The sequence below is a fragment of the Papio anubis genome, chromosome 2 (genome assembly GCF_008728515.1).
Source record: "Papio anubis isolate 15944 chromosome 2, Panubis1.0, whole genome shotgun sequence".
Taxonomy (NCBI): domain Eukaryota; kingdom Metazoa; phylum Chordata; class Mammalia; order Primates; family Cercopithecidae; genus Papio; species Papio anubis.
The window spans coordinates 130,407,456-130,426,372 of record NC_044977.1 but is presented as its reverse complement, the minus strand read 5'-3'; the positions used below and the strand labels follow the sequence as shown (position 1 = coordinate 130,426,372).

Here is an 18,917-nt window from a genome sequence, read left to right as displayed (position 1 = left end):
CCTAGATAAAGATATCAATATCCAAGTACAAGAAGGTTATAGAACACCAAGTAGATTTAACCCAGCGAAGACTACCTCAAGGCTTTTAATAATCGAACTCCCAAAAGGTCAAGGATAAAGAAAGGATCCTAAAAGCAGCAAGAGAAAAGAAACAAATAACATACAAGGAGCTCCAATACATCTGGCAACAGACTTTTTAGTGGAAACCTTAAAGGATAGGAGAGAGTGATATGACATATTTAAAGTGCTGAAGGTATAAAAATTTTTCTGTAGAATAGTATATCCGGTAAAAATATCCTTCAAACATGAAGAAATACAGACTTTCCCAGACAAACAAAAGCTGTGGGATTTCATCAACACCAAATCTGTCCTACAAGCAATGCTAAAGGAAGTACTCCAATCAAAGAAAAGGCTGTTAATGAGCAATAAGAAATCACCTGAAGGTATCTTAAGTAGAAAGGCTAAACAGTGAACCAATCAAAAATAATAACTAAAATAACTTCTCAGGACATAGACAGTACCGTAAGATACAAATAGAAACAACAAAAAGTTAAAAAGTGGGGGAATAAAGTTAAAGCATATAGTTTTTATTAGCTTTCTTTTTGCTTGTTTGTTTATTCAAACAGTATCGTTATCAGGTTAAAATAATGGGTTATAAGACAGCATTTGCAAGCCTCATGGTAAACTCAAGCCAAAAAACACACAAAGAATACACAAAAAAATAAAAAGCAAGAGAAACTAAATTATGTCATCAGAGAAAATCACCTTTGCTAAAAGGAAAACAGAAAGAAAAAGAAAGATGGAAGAGAAGATCACAAAACAATGAGAATACAAACAACAAAATGGCAGGAATAAGTCCTTAGTTATCAATAACAACATTGAATGCAAGTGGACTAAACTCGCCAATCAAAAGACATGGAGTGGCCGAATGGATAAAAAACAACAATAGGAACAACAACAACAAACAACAGCAACCAAAAAATAAGACCCAATTACCTGTTGCCTTTAAGAAATACACATCACCTATAAAGACATACAGACTGAAAATAAAGGGATGGAAAGAGATATCCCGTGCCAGTGGAAACCAAAAAAACAGCCGAAGTAGCTGTACTTATATCAGACAAAATAGATTTAAAGAGAAAAACTACAAGAGGCAAAGAAGGTTACTATATTATGATAAAGGAGTTAATTCAGCAAGAAGATATAACAATTATAAATATATATGCACCCAACACTGGAGCACCCAGGTATACAGAGCAAATTTTATCAGAGCTAAAGACAGAGATAGACCCTAATACAATAATAACTTGAGACTTCAATACCCCACTTTCAGCATTGGACTGATCTGCCATACAGAAAATCAACAAAGAAACATTGGACTTAATCTGTACTATAGACATAATTGATATTTACAGGACATTTTATCCAGTGGCTACAGAATACACATTCTTTTCCTCAGCACATGGAACATGCTTCTCTTCAGGAGATGTAACTACTTCTGATTCCAGTAAGTGTTTCAATAACACCCTGTGCAGATTTCAAGCACTAAATTTAATTCATGTTATTGTCATTATTTATAGGTCTGTCTGCCAAACTGGATGTTGGGCTTTTCAGGTCATTTTAGTATTTTCTGTCTTTGTATCCACACAGCAAGTGTAGTGTCTGAGGCGTTGTGAGTCATTGACAAATATTTGTTACAGACATTCATTTATTGAGGAAAGAACTCATGTGGTTTATTTGATCACATAATGAGAGCTTTGTACTACTTTCTATTTTTCCTGGCTTGCCAAATAAGTTCAAGCCAAATTTTACACTCTGTGACAATAGCTATCTTATCCTAACTCTAAAAGATATTTTTAACTTTTGTTTTTATTTTAATTAAGCTAACTACATATTTTCATCTAAATGATCTCAAATGCATTTTGGAACTATAAGGAACATAAATTATAAATAAATACACTTAGCAAATTTTGGCCCATCTCTATGTTGAAGGAAGATCCAATCAATGCCTCTCACTAAGATGAAACATTAAGAAACATGAAGAAGTAATAACTGTTAGATAAACAGGCAAATGTGTTATGTATTATGCTTATGAATAGAAAAGGCAAATAGAGATTACTCAAAGAGTAGACTGGAGATTTATAAGCTATAAACAGATACATTTACATTGCTAGGGTTGCTGAGATGACTTGGCACTGATGGATATTATGCAGTGTGGAGAATCATGTGTTGAAAAAATTCATTTTACTTTTAGTTATGTATTGGTTGTTTTGCTACTTAGGAGAAAGACAAAGGGACATAGCAAATCCAAAGGATTTCTCAGAGGAGAAGGATACTATAAACCTGGTGAGACAGCTGCATAGTGGTCCAGTTACGAGAAAGGCAGAGGTCAGATGCAGGTACCAAGGTCAGGCAACAGAGTCCAAAAGGTACACTTCTATCACTATGAGAGAAAAAGAGTATTCAATTTGAGATTGGAGAATCTCAATGGTCCAAGGAAATTATCAGTTGCCTTCGATAGTTACAGTGATATAAATCCATAGGAATATTATTTTGTGAAGTAAGGAGCATATTCGTTGTCAAATTACTCTTGGTTTTGCTACAGGCTTACCAAAAGGCTGAAGGTTAGAGTGAAATGGGAAGACAGAAAACAACAGGAGGAAAAAGGAAAACCAGAATGCATGAGGACAAGGCAGAGCTTTATTTATTAAAGTTATACTTGGGAAAATTTGAGAAAGTAAAGGAGTTGAGCATTTTCCTGAACTGAAAACAGACCATTGGTATTACTTATAAAGTAAATAGCACTTTCTAGATGAAAACAAACTACTGAAAGGATGAACAAAGAAGCAGTCATTTCACCATCAAAAGAGTCAATATTTGCTTTTTATTGTAACCAGAAATAGCTGGGTTTGTTTTTTAATTTTAATGGTATAAATTTTAATGACAAAGATTATTTAGCCTTTAGTGAAAAATTGGAAATTCCTACAGTAAAATTTGCTCTTGGAAATGGACTCCAGTTTTAGAATGAAAAGTGCCCTAACTTAACACTTATTTGTTTGTCAAAGTTGATGAGACTATCTAGACATTGTGAAGTGGAAAAGGAACATGCTCACAGAGAAGGCTGGCATCTGCACTAGGAAAGGAAACTTAGAGGCAGTTGCTAGGCTTGACCCGTGGTAAGAGTTCTTGTCTTTGATACCTGCTCTCAGAGGTCAAAAAACTTTTAGCCTTCATGAGGCCATTTGGGAAGTCTGAAACATCCAAATTCATTACTAATATTGAATTGTGAGATTTCATATAAAAATTTACATTTCTGATTTCTTTTAAAAAATCGGATAACATTCCAGCATAGCAACTATCAATAGGAACTGAATAGAAGCTGCTCATTTGGGACAGAGCCAGGTCACGATTGTCCGTTTCCCAACCCCACTATTTTTGCCAGACATGGAGACTGAGTTGCCATCTATCAAAATGATTGCACAGCTGTTTGCATTATTATAGAATTAATAAAATATTGAAGTATTTATTTTTTTTCCAATGTTCAGTTTTCTTTGATGATCCTCACCTCCCTGAAGCACAGGTTCAGGTAGCTGGGTGATGGCAGGAGATGTTCACTTGAAGATCTTGCCCAAATTGAAGGCTTTGCCCACATGCTGGAAGGCTCTATCCCAGGAAAAGTACTCTTGAACCTGCATCTGGTCTCATCACTGCCAAGATCCAGTTTCTGCTATGTGTATGACTGGTAGTCCACCTGCCAATCTGGACTCAGGGGAAAGGCAAGCTCCTGGCCTCTTAAGACCCAGATTCCAGAAATGGAGTTGCTGTTGTTGGTTCCAAAGAGGATGACACTGGCAAAGGTGTTCTTCCTCAGCTTGTCTAGTCACTGGAACACTTCAGCAATGAGGTTGCAACTCATGAAGGTCTGGGTGAGTTCTTCAGGGAGGTGACAGTCAGAGTACCATAGGGACCAGCCATCCTTAACAGAGTGCTTCCAAAAAATATGGCAGTGACACAGTGTGTCCTCACTGGAGCACTTGGGTGTAAATTCACCCGACATAAAGGTACCCTTGGGCTGGGGAGCAAAGCGGTCCTTGGCCTTAGGCTCAGCAGCAGGTGCATGCTCACATTCATCCATCTCCTCCTCAGGAGCAGGAGAAGCCACATTTTTTCCTCTTTCTGCTCAGCCTGAGGCATCTGCTTCTCTTTTAATGAACCTTTCCCTTTCCATGGGTGTCGTTTTTAGTCAGGCTTTCTACAGAACTTTTAGCATCAGACTGGGCCATCTTCTCACACAGTTTCACTTCTTCCAAGATGGTCTGGAACTGGGTCTGGTTAATGCAGGTGAGGAGCCAATGGTTGATATTGAGAAATGCTTGGAAAGAAGTCTCCAGCACCTGCTTAGAGAGCCACAACAAGGTGCAGACAACTGTGATGTCAGCCAGTTACTCATTCACCCACCAGAAAAGTCCTCATCTTCAAGTGAGCATCCAGCAGCCCCAGAATTCACTTCATGTCCTCTGTTGCATTCTTAGTGGCCTATTTGTTGTGGTGCATGATGCCCAAGGTAGAGAACAAGCAAGTACTGGCTAAGGGTACTATGTTGTTATCAGCAAAGCCTACCCACTGCACCACCTGGGCTTCTGCTTCTGGAGTACTTTCCTGCAGCTCCTCATTGCTCCCACAGTAGGTAATGACATTACTCTTAAACACACAGACTCCACTGTAACCATTAAATGCTGGAATCTTGCCAGCAGGAAATTTGCAGAGAAATTTAGGGTTGTGGTTAGTTTGGCCAAAGTGGAAGTGTGAATGGTGCAGAGAGCATGCACACCGAGCCCTGGTGTACTAAGCAGTGATGAGGGCTTTGAAGGCCCTCCAGTTTTCAGGATATGTGTACAGGATCTCAGCCATCATGGTGATTCTTCAGAGAAAGAGAAGGGAAGAAAAACAAATCAAGAATGTATTTGGCTGCCAGTAGCAGAAAAGCTGACCAACATGACTTAAACATGAAGGGTTTATTTTTCTCATATTACCAAACCGATGCAATTACTGGTAATTGGTTTAGCTACACAACTGCACCCAAGAGTTCAGACTCTTGCTATCCTTTCTGCTAAGCATCCTTCACATGCTGACTTTTGTCTTTGTGGCTATCTCCTCACAAGTACAAAATGGCATTTACATCTCCAGATAATTTGTCCACTTCAAAGCAGGAAGAAGGGGGAATGATCAAGGGCCAAACCAATTGTATGTACCTTCTACAGAGAAATGTAAAATTCCTAAGTCAGCAGAGTGTCCTGCCTACATCTTATTGGTCAGAGCTGGGTTACATGGCTAGAAACAAAGGAAGCTGAGAAATAAGAAAACGTGAGTAAAAATTTTGGCATAGACATGGTTCTAGGCACATTGCCACCATAAAGGCTCAGAATTTCACTGAAAATAAAAGAAAGAAAATAGGACTGTCTCTTGAGGTAGGAAATATTTTATTTAAGTCTCAGTGGTGATCTGTACCCAAGGATGAAATTATAGATACAAAAACTAAGCTAGGGATCTTAAACCCAAAGTCTAAAAGGGGATAAGTGAGTAAAACAGGCAAGTGACTTGTGTACATCTATATCTTCTATGCATAATTATTTCTAAGATACCCTTCACAAGAAATATGACTTTTCCAATTGTTCTTGAATCATGTGGCATCTAGGTGCATTTTTATCACCCTTGTGTATTTTAGATATCAGTCTCCAGTCAGATGATGGTTTGCAAATATTTTCTCCCATTCTACAGGTTGTCTCATCACTCCATTTACTGTTTCCTTTGCTATGCAGAAGCGTTCTAATTTAATATAGTTCAATTTGTCTATTTTTGTTTTCATTGTCTGTGCTTTTGGAGTCTTAGCTGTCAAGTGTTTGCCTAGGCCAGTGTCCTGAACAGTTTCCCTTTGTTTTCCTCTAGTAAGTTTACAGTTTGGGGTCTTATATTTAAGTGTTTAATCCATTCTGAGTCAATTTTTTTGTACATGGTGAGAGATAGGGGTCCAGTTTCATTCTTCTGCATATGGTTATCTAGTTTTCCTAGCACCATTTATTGAAGAGATTGTACTTTCCCCAGTGTATGTTGTTAATGGCTTTGTCAAAGATCAGTTGGCTGTGAATATGTGGATTTATTTCTGGGTTGTCTATTCGTTCTGTTGGTCTATGTGCCTATTTTTACACCAATATTAAGCTATTTGGGTTACTCTACCCTTGTAATATATTTTGAAGTCAGATGGTGTGGTGCCTTTAGCTTTGTTCTTTTTGCTCAGGGTTGCTTTGACTATTCAGGCTCTTTTGTGAATAGTTCCACAAGAATTTTAGGACTGCTTTTCCTATTTCTGAGAAAAATGGCCTGGGTATTTTGATAGGGATTGCATGGAATCTGCAGACTGCTTTGGGTAGTAGAAAAAAATTTTTAATGTGTAGATTTTATTGAAAATATTTATATTTATATTCAAAAATAGTTTTGAATTCTAAACACTTAGATTTTACCTAATTAAAATCAGAAGTGTTGATTTTATTGTTAGAAGAAGCTTTGGTTATCTTGTCTTAACAGATAATTTCTACATAAACAATTATTTGATTATATAAAATATCAAATGTAAATAGTAGTAGACCACGAAAACAATAGACATAAATAATTATTTAACCAGTAGCAATCATTTGGACCACCTTTTAAAGGTATTTTTGGATACATGAAAAATGGAAAGATATTGTAATAAGATATTGCAGCACACAAAGCCATTTGATCCTAACTTGTCACTGTTACTAAGCTTTTGTTTTTCAGTAGTGGTGGACCCTCATTATTGCCCATCAATCATTCGGTTTATTATATAAACCAGAATGCAGGACCATGTGTTCTGCAGGCAGGACAGGTCTTAGAATGCCAACATCTCTGATGGGTTGTAAGGCACAAGACTTAAATGTTTATTTCATTCACTACTTTAGACTTTTCTCTTTTTTTAAGTTCTAAGATGGACCAAGTTATCCTGTTGTTTTTTCTCTTCAGGAGGAATAGACAAGCATTTAAGTCAGCAAGTACTGCAACTGGCTGCTTGGAAAAGAAATCAACCAAGGAAGGGCAACAAGGAAAGCCATAGTGACACTGTGCTCCAGAGGCTGAAAGTTCTTAGAATCACCAAGGCAGCCCCTTCCCTTTACAGGCCATGTTCTCTAGCACGTTGCCTCAGTGCCCTTGCCAATAGCAGACATTGCTGCTCCCAACCCAGCATTTGCAGCATCAGTCTTAGCTGGTTGGGCCATGCTGTTGTCTGTGGTTGTGGTTTGTTAATTTTCACTTCTGTATATTGTTCCATTATGCAAACCTGCCACACTTCATCCATAGTACTGTTAATGGATTTTCCTTTTTTCTTTCTTTCTTTTTTCTTTTTCTTTTTTTTTTTTTTTTGGTGAAATAGCATGCTTTATTGGGAAGCAGAGTGCTGCACAGTGACCAAGATAAGAAGGCTGCCCAATGGGCATTTACACATTTTACTCCAAAAGACACACAGAACATCTTACCAATAAAAATAAACTGGAACAGTGATTCCTCTGGGCAACTCCCCAGCCTCATCCCTTTCAGAGATTGGAAAATCTCCCAACCATTTTCCTCATGGCAGCTGTGGTTCACTAGAGATAGAGCCCCTTGGGAGTGCCTTCCTGTTTTTTGCAAAGAACATTTTTTCTTTGTATTTTTTGAAATCCTCCTTTGTTACCTTCATTCTGTGGCTCTCTTAAGGTCATCAGGCAAGCTTCTGTGCAGATTGCCTTGATGTCAGCACCAAAGACGTCATCTTTAGTCATGATCAAGTCGTCCAGAGTTACATCATCAGCCGGCGTCATCGTGCTTGTGTGAATCTGAAAGATGGTCTTCTTAGTATTTTCATCAGGGAGGGGGATCCCGATCTTCCTGTCAATGCGACCTGGTCTGCTAAGTGCTGGATCCAAATTTCTGTTTGGTTTGGGTCCATGATAACTTTCACGTCTCCCCTAGAAACAAATCCATCCAACTGGTTCCACAGTTCCAACATTGTTCACTGAATTGCTCTCTCACCACCAGAATTTGAGTCATATATTTTTGTCCCAGTGGCATTAATATCATCAATAAACACAATGGATGGTGCGTGTTCTTCAGCAACTTGAAACAATTCCAGTATGAGTTTGAGCCCATCACCCAGGTACTTCTGAATAAGTTCAGAGCCAACCACTCTCAAGAAAGTGACTAAGGTTTGGTTTGTTACCGCTTTGGCTACAAGGCTCTACCTGTGCTAGGTGGACCATAGAGAATGACCCCCCACCCGGTAGGAGGCTTTATACCCATCTCTTCATAATATTCAGGTTGGGTAAGAGGAGGCTCCACAGATTCCTTAATTTCCTGAATTTGGTTGTCCAACTTTCCCCCAGTATCAGCATAGGTCTCCTGGGGAGTCTTTTCCACCTTCATCACTGTGACTAGGGGATCCATGTCATCCATCAGCACCCCTATCACTGCATGCACCTTGTGGCTTAGCAGAACCGAGCAGCCAGGTTCCAGCAGATCCTTGTCTATAAATGAAAGAATGCCGATATAGTGTTCTGAGCCCACAGATGTAGAATGATGGTATGATTGTGATCTCTTCCAGGGTTCCTACTACTCTTAGGGTCCCCCTTCAGATCATCCACTTTTAATCTTTTCTCCTGTTGCTTTTCCTCTAATGGTTTCATTTATTTCTGATTTCTAATGAATTCTTCCTCCATGAGAAGACAGTCTTCAATTCTCTCTAACTTCAGTAATTTTCATCAGCACTTTGCTGGCAGCATCTAGTCCCTGTGTTTTCTTCTTCTCCACTCTAGTTGATACAGGAGGTTTGTATTTATTTTTCTTGTCCTGTCATCCTTCTTGCAAACTCCAGGACCATAACCCCCACTCTGACTTTCACCCATCTTGCCTTGGCCACTTGAGCTGCCGATTCTTTCTTAATGTCTGTCTTTTCATTAGGCTGTGGCTTCACAAGGTGTTCAATAGGTTTTTTTTTTGATGAATGGATACTGAGTAGATGGTATAATGTCATGGTGATGTGAGATAACCCTGGAAAAGTTAGTTGGGGCCGTACTGCCGAGAAATGCAAAGTCTGGTGAAAACTTTGTACTAATTTGTTAGACAATGAAGCTTCAGACTGGAGTGATCAAAAGCACAGACTAGGAGCCAGACTATCTATATGGGTTCCACTGCCAGTCCTACCACTTACTAGCTGTGTAACCGTGGGGTTATTTACCTAACATATCTGTATCTCAGTTTCCTTAACTGGAAAAAAAAAACGGATTTCATAGGAGGATTGTGAAGATTAAATGAATTCATATTTATAAATTGCTTAGACCAGTACCCAGCAGAAGATAAGTTGAAAGCAGTGGTTATTAAATAAAATGGGTATCCATCACAGGTTTTTGAACACAGAAGTGGCATTTTTGGAGCAGAATGAGAGGCTGTAATAAAGGCAGGGGCAGTGGTCCAGGCTACAGCTACTGTTAGGGTCAGAAGGCTGATTCTCACTGATCCCTGTTGCCTGTATAAGACATACTTATGAGCAACTCACAAGCAGGAAATAACTTGACAATAGGGATTGAGAAAATTACATTTTCAAAAATTTTATCCTTTACCTTTGCAGACAAATTCTGAGTGGGCAGTTTGGAATTGCAACCTGTAATTAGAAACTTTCATTTTTTATATCCACCAGTGAATGAACTGTAGTTATCACAGTGGTGGAATTTCAGGCCAGCAGGAGAGGGATTTTTTCCATCCCACTGAAATGGCACAACATAAGTTTCTCCCTATGTTGCCTAAGCACGAGGTTGATTTGTTGAAATTTGCAGAAATTTCCACTGGAAGTTTCCTACAGTGAAGTTGTCTCTGTAGAGCTGGGTCATCTCACTGAAGCCACACTATGGAACAGTGAATATGTGGGAGTCTAGGAAGAAACAGATGCTCCACTCCAACTGGGTACTTTGAAACATTGAAGAAAAGGATCACTTGCTGACTAGGGAAAACAACAAGAAATGATACAGAACCCTGAAGCCAGCAACCCTGGGGAAGCCTGATCATTTCAAGTCTGAATTGCATGCTTAATCTTATTTAATCCTCACATTATTTCCATAGCTATTATTACTAATACTTCTCAGATAAGGAAAACTGAGGCTTAAAGAAATTAAGTGAGTTGCCCAAGGTCTCACAGCTCGTAAGAATCACCTGAATCAATTTTAGTGCTAGGTTTTCTGAAGCTAAAGTCCATGCTCTTTTCACTACTTGAGTGTTCTACTGACCTTTTATTTATGCAATAACTTTATGTTTTACTCTATTAGATGAGTATACTTGTATACAATTCAAACATTACAGAAATTACAGAGTAAAATTATAGAGTAAAAAGTTCAATTCAGTTCTTCTGACCTCTGTCTCTCAAACCACTTTTTTTTTTTTTTCTCAAAAGTTATCATTATTGACAGTGGGACATGGCTTCTTCCAGATACTTTTTCCCCTGTGCATTTACAAACTTAGTACATATATAACTATTCTTACAGAAAAGGTAAACTGAAGCTTAGAGAAGTTAAAGTAACTTGCCCATGGTCTGTTTCTGCTGGATATCCACTGTAAATAGGGTCATTTTGTTAATAATTTCCTTTAACTTCTTATTACTTTGTGTTTTTTTTTCCTTTCACTTTGGACCCTTCCCTCCCAGAGTGATTTGAATTATTTCATTATACTGTGGCTTAAATTATACAGGTATATATCTACACATCTATAGATACATATCTAAATATATATTTAGGTATGAAACTTCCTGGTGTCTTTATAGTTATACATAACTACAAAACCTGAATAAATTAAGAAACAACATAATTTAAAAATAAAAGTTAAATCATCAATGTTAATGCAATGCAGTTTAATATAATTGAAATAAAATTGCCAATGTTTAGGTTTAATTATAGGAAGACATTTTATTCACTTGTTGACTTTTGATTGGAGCATGATAGTCCATTTTTATCTTTTTTTTTTTTTTTTGCTTTTAAACAATAAATATATACTCTCATTTTATCCTACGGCCAGTCAAAAGGCAGTAAAGCAATGTAATAGTGCATGCCCAAACAATACTGAAACATTTTTAAAGAACAATTTACCAAAAATATTTTTCATGTATTTCTACAACTGTAAGTTCTGGTAATGAACTTCTGCAATCTGATTAGTACAGAGGTAGATACATACAAAGAATCAACATTTCCCAAATGGTACTAACTACTATACCACTGTATCTGAATTATTGTGTATAAGATGACTCAGTTCTCTCACAAATTGTTCCTTGTTTGAACTATTGGTAAACTTTTGTTTGCATAGTATAAAATGAGGCAATCTGGCCTCCAGTGGACGTTGGTGCCTTGTTTCCATTCTGAATCCACCTCAATTTCTTCCTCATTAGCTGCCCCTGTTCGTATATATTACTGCCCCGTCATTTTCATGACAGCATATGTAAACCTCGGTTTATTCAGTAACTTAAAAAACTAAAGTTTCAGTCCATGAAAATGTCTTATAATTCTATCATTGAAAATCTCAAGATTTGTCATATAATTGGTTAAAATAAATTACAAGTACAATAGCAGATACAGAATGTTGTCATTTAGATACCAGGATGTGCTGGCTCATATGCATTCAGTTATGTGTGTGAATACATAGAAATGAAATGCTACTCCTTCATAGGATCACTTGGTTATAACCTGATTAAAAATAGCAGTACAAAATGCAGGGATTGCATTTTGTGGGTATTAGGTGGTCAACTGATGCAGAATATGCCTACATTTTTTAAAGAGTATCAATCATATGAGAATAAAAAATTAAAATAATCTCACGGTGTTTGTGATATAGTCCCCCACCCCCGCCCCAACCACAGCTCTGGATAAGTGAGAAGTTCCCAGTTTGAGAATTGTTGTGCACTGCGTTCTACTTCCCTGCATGGGGCACAGAGGCCATAGGATTGGGGGTGGGAGGAGAACGCTGCTAAAGGGATTGAACACAGACTTACCTTCAAACTCTTACAGGGTTCTGTCTGCTGCTGGCAAGGAAGTTGGCCAAATTAAGAATGGGATGCTGTAGTCTGTGTGGTTTTATATCTCCCCAGTGCCCAGGCCAGTGAGATATTTCTCCATTTTGCAGACAGGCTTAGATTACATTCTTTCTGTGGATGTCCAGACTCTGCTGGATTGATGTCAGCCTTCCATGTTACCCATCTCCTAGTTTGTACTATGGTTTGAAGCCCCTGTTTCCTGTCCTAAGATATACTTACTATAAAAGGGAAGAGAAAAAGCCAAAATGGAAGTTCTATGGCATGTAATGTCCTCATGAATCCATTACCCTGGTGCATAATAAATTTATTATTCTAGTTGGCATAAGTGCCAGAAGTGTTTCTGTTTCTGGATCTTTCCTTGGGACTCAACATGGGAATCCACTGAAAGGAAAGTGTTCCCTTAAAATACTATTCGTTTCCAAAGTAACTGATAGTTAAGAAAAAGGAAAAGACACTTTTTCCCTCCTTCCTTCCCTTCTTTAGTTCCTCTTGTTCCTCTGTCTCCTTTTTTCTGTCAGGTATCCTTTAAGCAGTGTTGTGACTGGACAGGGATACCCAGACCCCCAGGACTGTACTCCCCACACTAGGCACCTGCTGAGAAACATAAATCAACAATATATTGAGAGTAGGATGATAGTTAACAGAGGCTGGGAAGGGTAGTGGGGCAGGGGTAGGAGGTGGGGGTGGAGAGAAGTGGAGATGGTTAATAAGCACAAAAAATATAGTTAGAATTAATAAAATGTAGTATTTGATAGCATAACAAGGTGACAAAAGTCAACAATAATTTATTGTAGATTTTAAAATAACCAAAAGAGTATAATTGGAATGTGTATAACATAAAGAAATAAAAAATGCTTGAGGTGACCCTGATGTGATTGCTATGCATTGTAATACCTCATGTACCCCATAAATATTTACACATACCATGTACCCATAAAAATAAAAAATAAAAACAAAAACCCAGTATATTAAGAAACACAGCCTTACAGAAGAATTCCAATTAATAAATGTAAAATAAAAGAGGGGGAATAAAAAACCATCATTGGGGAAATACCACAGTAGTAACTATTGCAGACAAGATCCAGTGACAGATAAAATTAGTGGGCAAAAGTTTGAGGAGAAATAGGACATTAGCACAGTCTCAAAATATCTCTCCCAAAGCACTTATCCCTTATAAAGGGAAGAATAATACATTTGCAAGGGAGAAACCCAATAACACCACAGTAACCAAGTGGTCAAGGTTAATGTCACTGGTATTGAGACATATCAACATTACACACCTGCTGATAGTGTTCACTGGGAAAGACACAATATCATTTTTGCCATAATCTTTCCAAAAAGGTATAAAGCCTCTATTTAATCATGAGAAAACATTAGGTAAACCCAAATTGAGGGTCAGTCTACAAAATACCTGATGAACCCTCATTAAAAGTGTCAAGGTCACGAAAGACAAGGAAAGACTGAGAACTGTCACAGACTGGAGCAGACCAAGGAGACAATCAAATGTGATGTGGGATCCTGAGTTGATTCTTCAATAGAAAAAGGACATTCAGGGAAAGACTGAAGAAATTCAAATAAGAGCTGTAGTTCAGTCAATAGTGTTGTCACAATATTAATTTCCTGGTTTTGATAATATACTATGGTTATACAACGTGTTATTAAAAATATTAGAAGAAGCTAGGTGAAAGGCATACGGAAAGTCTCTCTCTTTTTTTTTCTACAACTTTTTGGCAAATCTAAAATTATTTCAAAATAAAAATGTAAATAAATAAAAGAAACACTTAGGACTAGAATGGTCATAATAAGTTTCCTATGTAAGAAATTATTTGATCTCAGCCTTGAATCGTGGGCAGAATTCCATAGGCAGAATTCCAGACAGGGAATCTCCCAGATAGGGAAGGAACAAATCATCACTTGACTGATCAATGGCAAGAACACAGTGGGCCATGGATATTGATGTGAGGTTGGATTTGTAGTGGGAAGAGAGAAAACTGGATTATGAGGATTCTTGAAAACCAGGTCAAGATTATTAGACTACAAGCCTGCAGCAGATAAGAGAGAGTCTTTATATGTCTTGAGAATGAGAAGACTGTTGTGATCATCCAGATGGGACCGGAGGCCTTGCTAAGTTTGTGTTTTGACAGTGAGGATGGAGAATGAATAGTATAGGAAATGTTATAGGACATGAAATATTATAGGAAATGTTCAAGATTTGATGAATATAAGGGAAATGAGGAAGAGTCAAAGAGGACTTGATTTTAAGCTCAGACAGGTGGATGGTGGTATCATTGACAGTAAGAAATTCAGGAGGCAAGAAAATGTGGAGTGGGGGGAAAGGACATCATATTGGTGTGAAGTTTGAGATATTGCAAGAGATTCAAATGAAAAAGTTTTAGTAATAGTTCTAGGGACATTTCTTTCTTTATTTGTTTAGCAGACATTTATTCCTTACTTTGTGCTAGGACTTGCGCTAGGTGCTGGAGATACTAAATCCCATGATGTGGCTCTTACCCTAAACGAGCTGGAGAGGAAACAGACACTGTATGGAGGGTTGCATATAGGCTGGGATTACAGGGAGTATGAAAAGCTTTAAGAATTTTCCCAGTGTTGGGAATATGGGACTACAGGTCAGACAAATACAGAAGATGTGAAAACTTAGGAGTCATTAACCAAAAATGGTAGTGGAAGCCTTGTATAGCTAAGTTAAAATTTAATAAAAGAAGAAAGGCAAAAGTTCAAGAGGTAGTCCTGCTGAGACTCACCCCGAGAGAGTGAAAGTCAAAAGTTACTCACAGAAAGGAAGAAAGTGTTGGAAAAGTTGCAACAGAATCTGCAGTCATGGAACCACAGACATGGAAGAGAGTTTCAAGGAAGTAGGAGTTTGCCAGTTGTTTGGATTTTGAGGGGATCAGTTCAGTGGAGTGGAAAGGTCAAGAATTATAGAGACACTAGAGAGGAAATGAAAGCATGGAGTACTCATTTGAAAATTATAGTAATGAAAGAAAGTCAAGAAGTAGGAAGGTACCTGGAGGGGGCACCGAGAGTGTGTGAAGTAGAATCTTCTCCACTCATTCACTCAATTCAACAAATACTGATTTCAGTTGCCAGGCGCTGTGATGGGTATTTCATGTATATTTCTCAGTTAGTCCTCACAACTTTTTGAGTGGGTATTATCTCTTCAGCAAACTTTTTTTTGGAGAGCCTACTTGGTACCAGAGAGTGTTTCTGTTGATGAGGACAAAATAGTGGACAAAAATAGACAACCTCTAACCTCTTGTCACTATTGACGTTAAGCAAATTATGTCACACGTCATGAAAAATTGCAAAAGGAAGAAAGTATACTATTATGGAACTTGTGATCATTCATAGAGGGTTGTGCTCAAGTTCACCTTTGTCCTGTAAAAAAGAAAGGCTTGCTAAATAAATTAATAGTGGAAAGGTCATAACATCTTTATGCAAAACATTCCCATTTACAGAGAAGTGTGTAAATGGGAACTCTGGGTTTGCTGTAACTCTTAAGGCCATTCTAATTGTGGGCACTGACTTTAGGTGACTTCAGATGGAAACTTGTTCTGCTATTCTCTTGAGCCTTTCAACTCACAAATGAACCTTTTCAAAGTCCAGAATGGTTCCAGGAGTGTGCTCTGAAAGTGGTGGAGCTGGAATTTAGCATTGAACCTGGGAAACTGGGTTAGGTTGTCCAAATGCCTCCTCCACCCTAAACCCCAAGGGCAGCCAAGAATCTGGAATCTGCAGATTCTCCTTATCTGGGGTAGAAACCGTAGAGTTTCCAGACAACATTCTCAACGCAGCCTTTGGAGTTTCTCACTTGGTCTTGAGACCCTATTTCTGTTATCTGAAGCTCCTGATCATTTTCTTTTTTATCCAGGCCCTGATCTCTGTTCTTAACTTAGTCTGATAAATTGAAATCATCTTTGATCTGTTTCTTTTTTCTAAGTTGGTTTCTGGGAAGGGCAAGGCTTTCATAATTTTGATAAGTTTTATCACTTTTTTCCCTGCCCCTCATTTGAAGGCGGGTAACTTCAAATTTCCAGGCCATATGATTGTCTTTACAGTAGAATAATTTTTGAGCTTGGTTTGAGCATCTTATTACAGCAATTAATTAACTCAGAGTCATTCTGTTGCACCTTTGCAGAAATGAGAAGCAGTCATGTCTTCCCTGACATTCGTTTTCTGAGCTTCTCAGTGTTTTCAGGTCTTATAGGTAAATGTGTCTTACAAGGCTAGTATCTTTGCATGACTGTAATATAAAGTCACCATAATGGTTAACATAAATAATTATTCATCATTACAACAAATCTGAAAAATGTAAAATTAAATAAAAGACAAAATTATAAAAAAATACTATTCCAATATGGCCCTTTTTTATTCTATCTGGTCACTGTGCTTTCCTGTTGGTTTAACCACCCTTAAACTAGGTCACAGAGTATATAAGTAGAGCCAGTTTTAATTTGTCTGGACTCACGAAGATGTGGCATCTATTTCTTCACACCCTCATGAAGTTAGTGGATCATTACCTTTGATTTATTAGAAAGTCTGAAGCTCTTGACTGTGAGAAGGAGCTATTTCTCTTCCTCTTTTGTCCTGAATTATTTTCTCCTTCCCTAATCAAGAATTTTATTATATTTTTCTTTACTTCTCTAACTGCCCAAGAACATCACCTAGAAGTTCCATATTAAGACTTTCATATGAAAAGCAAGTTCCTCTAATTATAATAGCACTGAACTTTATTCTTATATATAATGTGAGGATTTCTTTGAGTTTTGAGGAGGGATGGCTAACTCTATTTACTGAAAGATATAGTTAGAGGTCCAAGTTATATAACCAATTGGCAAGGGAGAATGTTTATATTAGAGAATAAACTGATTTTAATTGCTAATTTTATTGTGACTAATTGCTGTTCATCCTCTAAGATGTAACTCAGGCATCGCTTTATGTAGAAAGACTTCTCTGAATTTCCTCATCCCCACCCAAAAGCACTAGGTAGGCAAACCAGAATCTGTGGTCATCCTATATAACGTTCTGTCTAAATCTCAAAGTGCTTACTACATTGATAGATGTCCTATAATCACACAGAATCAGTGAATGATAGAATGCAGAAAAAAGTGTGGTATAGTGATGGTTTATGTGGATGTGTAGAAGGTGCCATTTCGTCCAGTGGTTAAACACGTCACGTCTGCAGCCTCAGTTCAAATCTCAGCTCCTTTACTAACTGTGTAACCTTGAGCAAGTCACTTAAACAATCTGTGCCTCAGCTTTCCCTATCTGTAGAATGAAGATAATGATATCTACTTAACAGGATTGCTGTGAGAGTTAAATTAATTACATATGCAAAATGCTTAGAAGAGCAGATGCATAGTATCTGCCTTATAAATATTAGCTATTTAATGTTATGGCATGTAGTTGGCCTAATAGAAGAGGTAGAATTTGAACTGAAGTTGAAGAATAAGTGTACCTGAGTATATAGAGACAAGCTGCCAGTATGTGTGTACACATTTCTATGTGGCTGTAAAGATTACCTGTTACAGTGTTGTAAGTAGGTGTTTTCGTTTTATGTCCACAGGTTTCCAGCCACTGCACTGGGTTAGGAAAGTAATTCTATGGTTTTTGACCCAGTAGAACTTAAAGTCCACTTCCTTTCTACTGATCTCATGATAGACACTGGTATGTTCATAATGGCATTCTTTCCAATGAGCAGGTATACTGATCTCATGATAGACACTGATATGTTCATAATGGCATTCTTTCCAATGAGCAGGTATAGCTTCAAAGTTCTTAACAGCATGACCTTCTAGGGTGGCCCTGCCAGTGATCACAAGAACCAATAAGAGAAAAACACATATGCTATTCCCAGAGGAGTATTCTTTTCACAGCAGAGAAACTGGATCCCAGAGAAGTGAAGTCCCTTGTCCAAGGGCACACACAGGTAGGTAGAGCAAGAAGAACTGGGTCATTCTACTCTCTGAGGGGTGATTATCTTTCCATTATCCATATCACTTGTTTATCTTAGTTTCTAACTAAAATTTTCTGCCACAAACATTTGCAAACTATTCACCTGACAAAAGTCTAATATATAGAATCTCTAAGGAACTTAAACAATTCAACAAGAAAAAAAAAACCCATTAACAAGTGGGCAATGACATGAACAGACATTTCTCAAAAGAAGACCTACAAGTGACCAACAAAAATATGAAAAAATGCTCATCACCACTAATCATCAGAGAAATGTGGATTAAAACACAATAAGATACCATCTCACAGTGGTTGGAATGGTTATTATTAAAGACTCAAAAAATGACAGATGTTGGTCAGGATAAGGAGAAAAGAGAATGTTTACACATTGTTGGTTGGAATGTAAATTAGTTCAGCCTCTGTGGAATACAGATTGGAGTATTCTCGAAGACCTAAAAATAAAACTGCCATTTGATCCAGCAATCCCATTACTGGGTATGTACCCAAAGGAAAATGAATCATTCTACCAAAAAGACACATGTACTTGTGTATTTATTGCAGCACTATTCACAATGACAAAGTTATAGAATCAACCTAGATACCCATCAATGGTGGACTGGATAAAGAAGATGTGGTACCTATGCACCATGAAATACTACAAAGCCATAAAAAGTAATGAAATTATGTCCTTTGCAGTAACACAAATGCAGTTGGAGGCCATTATCCTAAACGAATTAATGCAGGAACAGAAAATAAAATACCACATGTTGTCACTTATCTGTGGGAGCTAAACAAGGGGTATACACAGATATAAAGAGAGAAACAATAGACA

General features: G+C 37.7%; 2 pseudogenes; both read right to left on the bottom strand.

The window, feature by feature from the left end:
* Positions 1-877: 877 nt before the first annotated feature.
* Positions 878-6,039, bottom strand: LOC110742623 (annotated as a pseudogene).
* Positions 6,040-6,485: 446 nt separating this feature from the next.
* On the bottom strand, positions 6,486-12,783 carry LOC110742622 (annotated as a pseudogene).
* Positions 12,784-18,917: the final 6,134 nt, after the last annotated feature.